Source organism: Chiloscyllium plagiosum, unplaced genomic scaffold, assembly GCF_037043375.1.
Source record: "Chiloscyllium plagiosum isolate Xiang-an unplaced genomic scaffold, Cpla_swu_hap1 HiC_scaffold_41, whole genome shotgun sequence".
Taxonomy (NCBI): domain Eukaryota; kingdom Metazoa; phylum Chordata; class Chondrichthyes; order Orectolobiformes; family Hemiscylliidae; genus Chiloscyllium; species Chiloscyllium plagiosum.
Genome location: NW_028270179.1, coordinates 23,757,036 through 23,768,355, shown reverse-complemented (window position 1 = coordinate 23,768,355; position 11,320 = coordinate 23,757,036).

Genomic DNA, 11,320 nt, shown 5'->3' with positions numbered 1-11,320 from the left:
ACGAGCTGCACGTCACCTGAGAAACCACTAAATTTCTGCCTTTAAAATAATAAGAAGTTAGGATATCAGTTTCCTTCTTAAAATATTTTGATGTGGCATCGCCTGATCCATAACACATTGAGGCCTCTTGTCGCAATTAATTTGATAATTCCAATTTTGGATTAGTGTCGTTGGACTTAAAGGCGGTGAGTGCAATGTTTTAATGCCTTTAATTTCAGGTGTTGAATTCAGTTGTTTTAAACAGCACTTGGTGCAGTACTAGGTCGTTGAGTCATTTCGAGTTTTCTGGATTAGAAGAAGTGACTTTGGGGCTGACAAAAGATGACCAAGGCAAACCTGCTGGAAATTGCAGTCAGAGTTGCCTTCAGATGTGAAAAATAGCGACGTAATTACAGCAATTGTTCGACACTAAAATTTGCTGGAAATGCTAAAGAATCTTTGGAAATGACGAGAATTTAATTGCCGACGATGCAGCTTGAACATAAAAAGGAATCAAAACAGTTTTAATAACAGTCAGAAGAAGAGGAAAAAGGAAAACATGACTTGCCCTGGCATAATAAAAAGAAAAGGCAAAATCGCTTTTGCAAAAAAAAAGTACAAAGGTAGTGGAAGGCCCCAGGAGAACCACTGGAGAGAGAGAGAGAGAGAGAGAGAGAGAGAGAGCATAGAAAGGGGGAAACAGAGAGAAGAAGGGAAAAATGAGAGAGGAGAAAGGGAGAGAGAGTTTCAAATTCAGAAATGTGCACTCACACAGCAAAGTTGATTGAAATCAATGGAGATGAATGTGGAAGGTAGGTTTAGAGGGGAAGATAGAGATGTTGTCCAAACCCAAATGTTGTCACCAAATGCCTTTCAGCGATCTGTTCACATACATCCAAACATTCCATAAAGTTGACAGCAGAGATGTCGAAGCTACTCTCACTACATTTGAAAAGATGAAGAAAGTAATGAAATGGCCAGAGGTCACATGAGATTTGTTTATCCAAACAAAGCTGCTCTGTAGATCTGGTGAGGTATTTGGACCACTATCAGAGGAGGTTTCCGGGGACTGTGCAGACGTAAAGAAAGCCATCTGCAGTGCATGTCAGCATGTGCCTGAGACCGACAGACAATGTTTGAGGAATTTAACCAGGGAGTCTGTTCAAACCAACAGTGAGTTTGAAAGTATCATACAAAGTAATTTTGATAAGTAGATAAGGGCATTAAAATATGCCAATCATATGACGCTCTTAGAGAGACGATTAATTTCAGAGATTTCAAAACTTCACTTCCTGAGATAGAGAGAACCAATGAGAAGAACAGAGATTTACAGAAGCAAAATTATCAGCTGAAATGGCTGTTGAATATGAGTTGGTTCATACATCAATTTTAGGCTTCCAACATCCAATTTCAATCCTTGAGGGATAGAGATCTGTGAAGTGGATACTCGTAAGGGGAAAGTAGATCTCGATGAAAATGACAACGTTATCTTACCAGGTGATAAAAATCAGAGCCATGAAGGGTAGACAGAAGTTAAAAACATCTGGTGCTTTCACTGCAATAAATTAGGCCACATAAAGTCACTTTGAATTGGTGGTGAGAAAAAGCTAAGGGAGGGCAGATATAGAAAACAGAATAGTTAGTGAATTTTATGAAAGTGGTAAAGGAAGGCACAGTTCTTTTTGAAAAGCTGCACCAGATTTTACAGTCTGGTGGGAAGTTTGCTATTGAGGAAGTGCCTGACCTTCTGAAACCATTTGCTGGCAGATTTTAGGTTTACGCACAGGCAGGAGCAGCAGATGAAGTAATTACAGCATTAACAGATACGGGATAATGTTGAAAGATGGGGTCGGGGAGTCCAGAACTAGAGGGCATAAGTTTAAATTGAGAGGGGAATGATATTAAAGAGACCTAAGGGGCAACGTTTTCACGCAGATGGTGGTAAGTGTATGGATTGAGCTGTCGGAGGATGTGGTGGAGGCTGGTACAATTGCAACATTTAAGAAGCATTTGGATGGGTATATGAATAGTAAGGGTTTTTAGGAAATGGGCCGGGTGCTGGCAGATGGGACTAGATTGTGTTAGGATATCTGGTCGGCATAGACAGGTGGGACCGAAGGGTCTGTTTCCATGCTGGACATCTCTGTGACTCTATGAGGAGAAATGTAACTCAGAAGGTCAATTACCAGAAAACGTCCTCGTTCGGGGAATTCATGGTGAGACAAGAATTGGTTAATTATGTAGAGTGAGGTTGGAGTGACCAGTGAAAAGTGGAGAAGTGGTACTGAAGGAACTCTCAGAACGAGGAATGCAATATCTCCTTGCTAACGATTTTGCTCGGTCTGAGGTAGGACAGCAGCCAACTATGGTTGAAAAGAAAATGGAATATCAGGCAACTTCTGCAATATAGAAAACATATACCAGTTTCCATCCCTCACTATATGGTAACAAGCTCATAATATCACCAGTTAAATTGGAAGGAGAAATCAGTGCGTAGAGATAAGGCAGTTAACGTAGAATTATCAGGATTGTTTTACTGGTAGACGAAACAGAAACAGCTGGAGGAGAACGTGAACATTTTTAGTTCAGGAAAATTTAACTGTTTTGCAGCGGAATGATGAAAATCTGATGCAATTCTCGCAAAAAGCATATATCGAAGTAGAATCTGAGTGCATCCCTGAGTGATCGGATCTTAAAAATGAGGTCTTGTTGAGAAAATGGCGACATCCCATATTCAGGCACTTGCAAAATGGACAGAGGTTCATCACGTTGTATTGCGAGTGGGTTACAGAAAATAAGTGTTGCGATTGGCACATGAATTAACAGTAGGAGGTCATTTAGGGTGAAGAAAAGCTCGAACAAAAATACAAAAACATTGTTACTGGCCTGCACTGCATAACGAGGGAGTGAAATTTGCTGCACGTTTTAAATATCAGGTAATTGGACAACCACAGGTAGCAATAAAACCAAAACCTTTAATACCTATTCCTGCATTTGAGGAATGATTTAATTGATTGCGTAGGACGCCTATCTAAAGGAAAAATGGGAATCACTATTTGTTAACAATAATGGATGTGTCCACAAAATTCCCAGAGGCCATTCCATTCCACAATAATTCAGCCAAAAGCATTGTAGAGGCGTAGCTCAAATTATTCCCTGGATATTCACTAACCGTACAAATACAATCAGATTAAGGATTAAAATTTATATCAAAATTATTCAAGGCGATTCCGGAAATCTGAGGAGTTCAACAATTCAAATCCACTGCGGATCATCATGAATCGTGGGGATCGCCAGAAATCTGGGATCAGACATGAACGACAATGTTGAAGCTTTACAGTCAAGAAAATCCAGATGATTTAGATGATGGAATTCGGGTTTAACTTTTTGCCATTCGAGATGCACCAACTGAATCGACCAAGTTCAGACCATTTGAATTAGTTTTTGGTTATGAAGTCAGAGTACATCAAAATTGATTACGAAGAAACTGAAGATACAAAATTCAGACACCACATATTTGGATCATGTGTCAAATGTTGGAGAATGTTTAAATAGAAGGCAAGGCTGCATTTAAAAATATTACATTATACGACGAAGCAGGAAGCAGATAAGAAATCAAAAACTCGTTACTTTTCTAACGGAGATAAACTCTTAGTGTTGCACCCAGTGAGGGATGCACCTTCGAAAGATAAGTGTAGTGGATCTTATCTGATCGAATGGAGATTGAGTGAGGAGAACTGTTTCATAACGATGCCAGACAGGAAGCAATCTCACAGAGTGTGTCATGTGAATATGGCGAAAATGTATTCTGCCAGGGAAAATAAAGAAACAGCAACTGTCTTCCTGGTCACAGCATACAGTGAAGAATCAAGTTCCAAACATTCAAAATTGGACATTCCTCAAATTACATTGGAAAATGGGGATATTGTCAAAAATTGCAATTGATTATTGAGTTACCTTCAAAGGGAAAAACGACATGACCTAAAAGAATTATTGAGTTTGCATGGGATTAAGCTTGGAAGTGCTAATGTAATTATGTATGATGTAGTAAAAGGTAATCCTGTTCCAATTAAACGGTGTCCTTCTAGACTTCAACTTCTGAAGTTGTCAAGGGTTCAAAAACAGATTGAACGAATGCTCCAAGGCAACATTTTCGAAGTGAGTTGCCATGACTGGAGCACACCCACAGTAATATTGTCAAAACAAGATGGTACCAGCAGGTTATGTGTAGACTATCACAAAGTCAATTTTGTGGCGAAGGTCTGATTCTTATCAGATCCCCTGTTTAGAAGACTGCATTGTGGATGTGGGGCAAGCAACGTATAATTCCAAGTGGGATTTACTCGGGGGAAACTGCCATGTATGTTCACTGGAAAAAGGAAATTTTGCTTCATCATTCGTAACACCGAATGGACTATATAAATTTAAAATAATCTCACTTGAAATGAAAAAAGTTCGCACACCACATTTGAAAGAATCACCAATAATATAACTTCTGAATTATCCAATTGTTTAGTATCGACGACCTGGTGATTTTCGTCACACATGGAAGAAACATATGCAGCATTTATTGGAACTTTTCGATCGACTTCGATAGGCAGGCTTGGTGATAAACTGATTAAGAGTGAATTTGCCAAAGTGGAAAAGGTAGATGGGATACAGCCAGGTGATGGAAAGGGAACAGGCAGACAGTGCAATGGTTGAATGGGGCCGTTCCACGAAATAACAAGTACACTGATACGAGTAGTGTTGGGATGTCACGAAACAACAGGAGGAAGCGATGGGATAGAGGTCTCCAGCACAGACCCTGTACCTGTTGCTGAGATAGGAAGGTCGGAGTGTAGGAGAGCATTAGTCATTGGGGATGCCATATTTAACGGGACAGATAGGAGATTCTGTAGGAATGAGAGAGATTCGCGGTTGATGTGTTGCCTTCCAGGTTCCAGGGTCAGTGATGTTTCGGATTGTATTTTCTTAATCCTTAAGGGGTAGAGAGAGCAGTCTTACGTCGGGGTTCATATAGGCACCAACGACATAGGTAGGATAACGGATGGGGATGTAAGGTTTGGTGTGCGATTTGTTGTTTGTTCCCCTTGCCACGTGCTAGCAAGACGAAGAGTAGGGCAAAAAGACCAGTTGAACACGTGGCTACAGAGATGATGCAGGAGGGAGGGATTCAGATACCTGGATAATTGTGGTTCATTTTGTGCTAGGTGGTACCTCGACAATCGGGATTGTCTACACGTGAACCAGAGGGGTACCAATAGCCTGTAGTGGTTGGAATTTTGCTCATGCACTTCGGGAGTGTTTAAACTACTACGGCAGGGGAATGAGAACTTGAATTATAGCACCAGTGTGCAGAAGGTTGTGAGTAGTAAGGTAATAAGTAAGGTATCAAGGTCGCAAAAGTGCACCGGCAGGTAGGAAGTAAGTTTCAAATGTGTCTGTGGTCAACGCAGGAACGTGCAGAATAAGGTGGGTGAACATGCAGCATGGGTTGTTACTTTGGACTTCGATGCTGTGGTCAGTACAGAGACATGAATAGAACAGGAACAGGAAAGGATTTTGCAGGTTCCGATATTCAGATGTTTCAGTAAGAACAGGGAAGATGGTAAAAGAGGGGGAGGTGTGGCATTGTTAGTGAAGGACAGAATTACAGTGGCAGAAAGGATGTTTGATGAGGACTCGTCTGTTGAGGTAGAATGGGCTGTCGTCCGAATTATGGAAGAGAGGTAACCGTTAGAAGGTTTCTATAGGCATTCGAAAAGTTGAAAAGGAAATAACTGCAACGAAAGTTCTGTTTAGGAGCGAAAGTAACAGCGCAGCTTTTATGGGGGGCTTTAACTTTCCAACTAGTAACTGGAAATGTTGTTGGTGGAGTAGTTTAGATGGATCAGTATTCGCTCAATGTATTGGAGAGTTTGTTGATACCGTATGTTGATTGACCACCAAGCGGCGATGCAATATTGGATTTAGTTCTATGCAATAAATTAGGCCAAGTCTTAGATTTAGTGGGAGGTGCACACTTTGGTAATAGTTACCAGAATTCGGTTGCACTTATTTTAGTGATGGAAAGGGATAGGTATATATCACAGGGCAAGAGTTATAAGTAGATATAAAGACAACTATGATGCGATTCGGCAAGAATAAGGATGCATAGGATGGAGAAGGAAAATGCAGGGGTTGCGCACTATTGAAATGTGGAGCTTGTTCAAGAAACAGCGACTACGTGTCCTAGATATGTATATACGTATGAGGTACGGAGGAAGTGGTCGAGAGAGGGAACCGTGGTTTACAAAGGAAATTGAATCTCTTGACAAGAGGAGGAAGGAGGATTATGTAGAGATGAGGCGGGAAGGTTCTGCTAGGTCGCCTGTGTGTTCCACGTTCGGGAGGAAGGTCCTAAACAGGGAGCATAGAAGAGCCATGAGAGGACATGAGAAGTCTTTGGAAGGTAGATCAAGGAAAACTATAAAGCTTTCTATGTGTGTGACTGGAATTTTAAAAAACATGACTGGGGCACGGTCAGACCAAGTCAAGGACAGTTGTGAGAATTTGTAAGTGGAGTCTGAGGATATAAGGAAGGTGCTAGATGAACACTTCTCTTTAGTAGTTGCACTGGACAAAGACAATTTTGTTGAGTACCATGTTGAGATACAGTCTGTTAGGCTAGACGAGATTGAAGTTCATGAGGAAGGCATGTTAGCAATTCTGGAACGTGTGAGAATAGATAAGTCCCTGGGCCGAATGGCATTTATGCTCGGATTCTCTGGGAGCTGGGAGGAGATTACAGAGCATTCTGCTTTGATGTTTATGGCGTCATCGTCTAATGCATAGTGCCAGACGGCTGGAGGATAGTAAATGTGGTTCCTTTGTTCATGAAGTGGAAGAGAGGCATCCTTGGCAATTATGGACCATAATTCGGTTGTGGTTATGGAGATGGAAGGCATTATAAGAGATAGGATTTGTAATCATCTAGAAAGGAGTAATTTAATTACGGATATTCAACACGGGTTTGAGAGTGTAGGTTGTGCCTCACAGAGCTTATTGAGTTTTTCGAGACGTTTATCAAGCAGTTAAATGATGGTAAAACGGTTGACATGGTGTATATGGAGTTCAGTGAAGCGTTTGCTAATGTGACCATAATTCCCTAAGATTTTAAATTCTTGTGAATAAGGACAACACTCGACATCGGCTGAAGTTGTTAAATTAGGGGCATGGTTAACTATAATCGAATTAGGCAAGAATCAGATATTGTGGGCTGAGAAAAGACTGTTTGAGTGTAAATGAACATCTGACTACATGGACTCCCTTACACATCAACGGCTTCGAGTGTTGGACTGGCATGTTCCTGTGAAAACGATGGACAAGAATGGCATGACTCTGGAACCTTTGATGACAGGTTTTCAAATTCATCAGATGAAGGAGCGTACCCAATGTGTGGGCAATCAATAAAAACAGACAAGGTTTTGAAGAATATATGGAACCTATGAAGGAAGTAAAACCGGGATTTTCGAAAGCAAAATGAATCAATGAAATATCCGTGGCCAAGAAAGATAAGGTGATTCCTAAGGCAATTCATATACATGTCATGTTTAGGAGCAAGAGACTAGCTGGGGTAAGACTAAGCTCCCTCATGAATAAAGTAATGGGATTACGTGAAGAACCACAAGGATAGGTGAGATCCTTAATGAGTACTTTGCATCAGTGTTCTCCAAAGAGGGGGACATGAAGAATATTGAGATTAGGAAAAAGTGTGTGAATACTCTCAAGCAGATCAACATAGTGAAGGAGATAGTGTGGGTTGCAGATGCTGGAAAGTCAGACCTGATAAAATGTGGTGGTGAAATATATGCAGCAGGTTAAGCAGCACAAGAGAGGCAGGAGAGTCGACGTCCTGGCAAGATCCTTCATCAGGCCTGGGAGGGTAAAGCAGGCTGGGAAATAAATAGAGGAAGTAAGATGGGTTTTGGGGAAAGATAGGTAAAGAGGCGTAGGTGGAATGGTGGTAGGAGGATGCACATCGAACGTGAGGGAAGATGGACGGATTTGGCCTGGTCAAGGGAGCGGTGTGGAGATTATTGAGGGGATTTGGTAGCAGGGGAATTCTATGTGAGGTCATAAGGTTGTAAGCTCCAGAACTGGAAGGTGAGATGTTCTTCCAACAGTTTGCCTGTGCCCATATTTTGAATGAAGAAGAGACCCAGTATGGACATGTCATTGAGGGAGTGGGAGGGGGAGTTGACATAGCTATCCACCAGCATGTCGGGTTGAATGGAGCATTCCGACTGACGAGTTCATGTCGTTCATCAACTTCACCCACACTGTTCACCCTGAATTCAAATTGACCTGAGTCATCTCTGACAACTCCATTCCTTTCCTGGAAATCTACTGCGACATTCCCGACAATCAACTTAGCACTGATATCAATTTCAAAGTCACTGACTCCCACAACTAAGTCAACGACAACTCCTCCAACCCTCCCTCTGAAAAGATGCAATCCCATTCGCCCATTTCCTTCTGTCTCCTCTCTATGGACTCCTTCGGTGACAATTCCACTTCAGGACACCCCAAGTGTCTTCATAATGCAAGGACTGTAAATTCACCTCCCTCGTGATCTATGATGCCCTCAACCGCATCGACTTCATCTACAACAACCTTGCATTCAAGTACCACCACCACAAATCGCCAACCCCAGCATGGACAGATTTCCATTGGTCCCTCCGTTCAAGTAGACTTTAGATTAGATTCCCTCCAGGATGGAAACAAGCCCTTTTGTCCAAATTATCCACACCAATCCTCCGAAGAGTAACCCACCCAGACACATTTCTCAACATTTACACCTGATTAAAGCGTCTAACACTTTGGATAATTTAGCATAGTCACCTGACCAGCACATGTTTGGATTGTGGGAGGAAACCGGAGCACCGGAAGAGGCTCACGCAGGGTAAATTCAAATTTGGAAGAGAATTGACTTCTAGTGATAGGTTGCATTGGTTTCTGCTGACACGTTCAACTCTGCAACTGGATTTGTTTTATTGAGGAGGAGACAAGACAGTTGATGAGGGAAGGGCAATAGATGATTTTCACGTGGACTTTTACAAGGCATTTGATAACGTACGCATGAGAGGCTGGAACAAAATGGAGATTCTCGTGGGAGCCGTGCTCTGCTGATGAGATGAACTAGGTTGGTCGTAGAAAACAGTGAGTTGGGACGGAATGGTAGTTTTCAGAACCGGGATAGGTAACTACTGGTATTCTGCTGGCATCATTAATGGGATTTTTGTTGTGTCTGTTCGGTTTAAATTATCTGAAGGAAAATGTGGGTTGTCTGATTAGTAAGTTTGCGAATGATACAAAAATTGCAGGTAGTGCTCAGAAGTATCAAAATATACATCGGGATATACCGATATATAGGCAGGTTACAGATTCTGATAGAGAAAAGGCAGATGGAGCTTAATCCGGAAAATGAAACTTGCTGCGTTTTGTTTGATCAAATTCAGGTGTTAATTATAGAATAAATGCGTTAGAAGCATTGGCACGCAGAAAGATTTGGGTGTAAACATCTCCAGATTCCTGACAGTGCTATATCGGGCAGAGAAGGTGGCCAAGAAGGGATAAAGCAAGCTTGCGTTCACAAGCTGAGGCATGGAGTACAGGGCAGGAGTTACACCTTTTGTGGTTGCAGGGGAACGTTTCATGTCGCAGTGGGGGCTGGGGTCGGTGGTGTCAGACGTGGATGAGGAATGAGCCAGGTGGTCCGGGAGAGAATGGTATTTGCGGTAGGCTGACAAGATGTATGAGTCTGGTTGTTGCATACCGCTGAAGGTAGTGTAAAATGTGGCTTTTAATACTGAAAACAAAATCGATCAGTATTGTTCCAGAGATGGCCAGATGCATTTCTTTGTTGATCAGTGACTGGATGAGAGTTTTGCCAATTAGTTCTGTTCAAAAAAATATGCGTTCTCTCTAATAAATCAGCACTGGATTCATTCGTTAACTGAAACGATCATTGATAATAATTTGTCATATCTTCTGTGGAAGCTTTCTGTGCACAGCTTCACTCTTGCATGTCAAATGTAAGCGCATGTGTAGAAACTGCAATGAAGGCATCTCAATAAGGCTTACTTCGTTTGAGACTTTACAAGAGTGAAGAAGCATTATAGAATACAAGAGCGTGAAAAAGTTCGAACAAACGGCTTGCGATGCTTTCAAGCTTCTGAATTTGTTTCGGTTGATTGCATAAAAACCGTCAGTCAAATAGCAATTCAGAAGAATACTGGCATTGTTTGAGTTGCTTCATTAATTATGCGAACAGAAAGTTCAAAACAATGATTGAATTTACAACAATGGGAATACCGCTTGCAAGTGATGCCCCGGAGTTATGTTCATGTTTGCGACATCGGTCAATACTGGTGCAATTTCCTTTTCATTTGTTTTAAACATTTGTCGAAGTGTTGTTGCTCCGACACTTTATTGGAAACGAAAATAAATCCAGAAAGAGAGGTCCGCGATTAGACAACTGAATGTGATAAAGTAAGTGAACATTTGAGTTTACACAGCGCAGCATTCATAGAGACACTCGTGCACATATATGTACTGAGTTCTCTCAGGAATGTTTTACACAATTTTTGCTGTCGCACGAAAAGAACGAAAGTTCACATCTGTACTTAGAGACAATCACTGTCAAGTCTCATTCTTGCATCCCAGTCTTTGCAATTTGACTACTGCGTCCCCTGTCGCTTCAAATAGCTATTGTACTTTCTCTGTAACCTGATTTTCATTTGTAACCAGATATTGTTGCGAGAAGGATACGAAAATAGAACTGATAACAAGGATTAGTTTGTTCATTAATTCAGGAGCCAGGGAGACATAAGAGTTTACAAAACCTCCCTCCATTTTGCCAGAGCGGCGAGGAGAGAAGGATTAGTGAAGCGAGGGCTGCAGAGAAGGGTGAGTTTTCCTGCATTAAAAGGGACTTACCTCGGGAGTCGCGCCTCCATTTTGCCAGTGGCGAGAAGAGAAGTAGTGGTGAAGCGAGGACTCACGGGAAGAGTAAGTATTCCCGCATTAAAAGTTGCTGACCTCGGGAATCGGGCCTCCATTTTGCCAGAGCGGCGAGTAGAGAAGGCGTGGTGAAGCGAGGGCTGCCGGGAAGGGTGGGTTTCACGCATTAAAAGGGACCTATCTCGGGAGTAGTGTCTCCACTTTGCCAGAGCAGCGAGGAGATAAGGAGTGGTGAAGCGAGGACTGCCGAGAGGGATAAGTTTTCCCGCATTAAAAGGAACTTACCTCAGGAGTTGAGCCTTCATTTTGCAAGAGCGAAGAGGAGAGAAGGAGT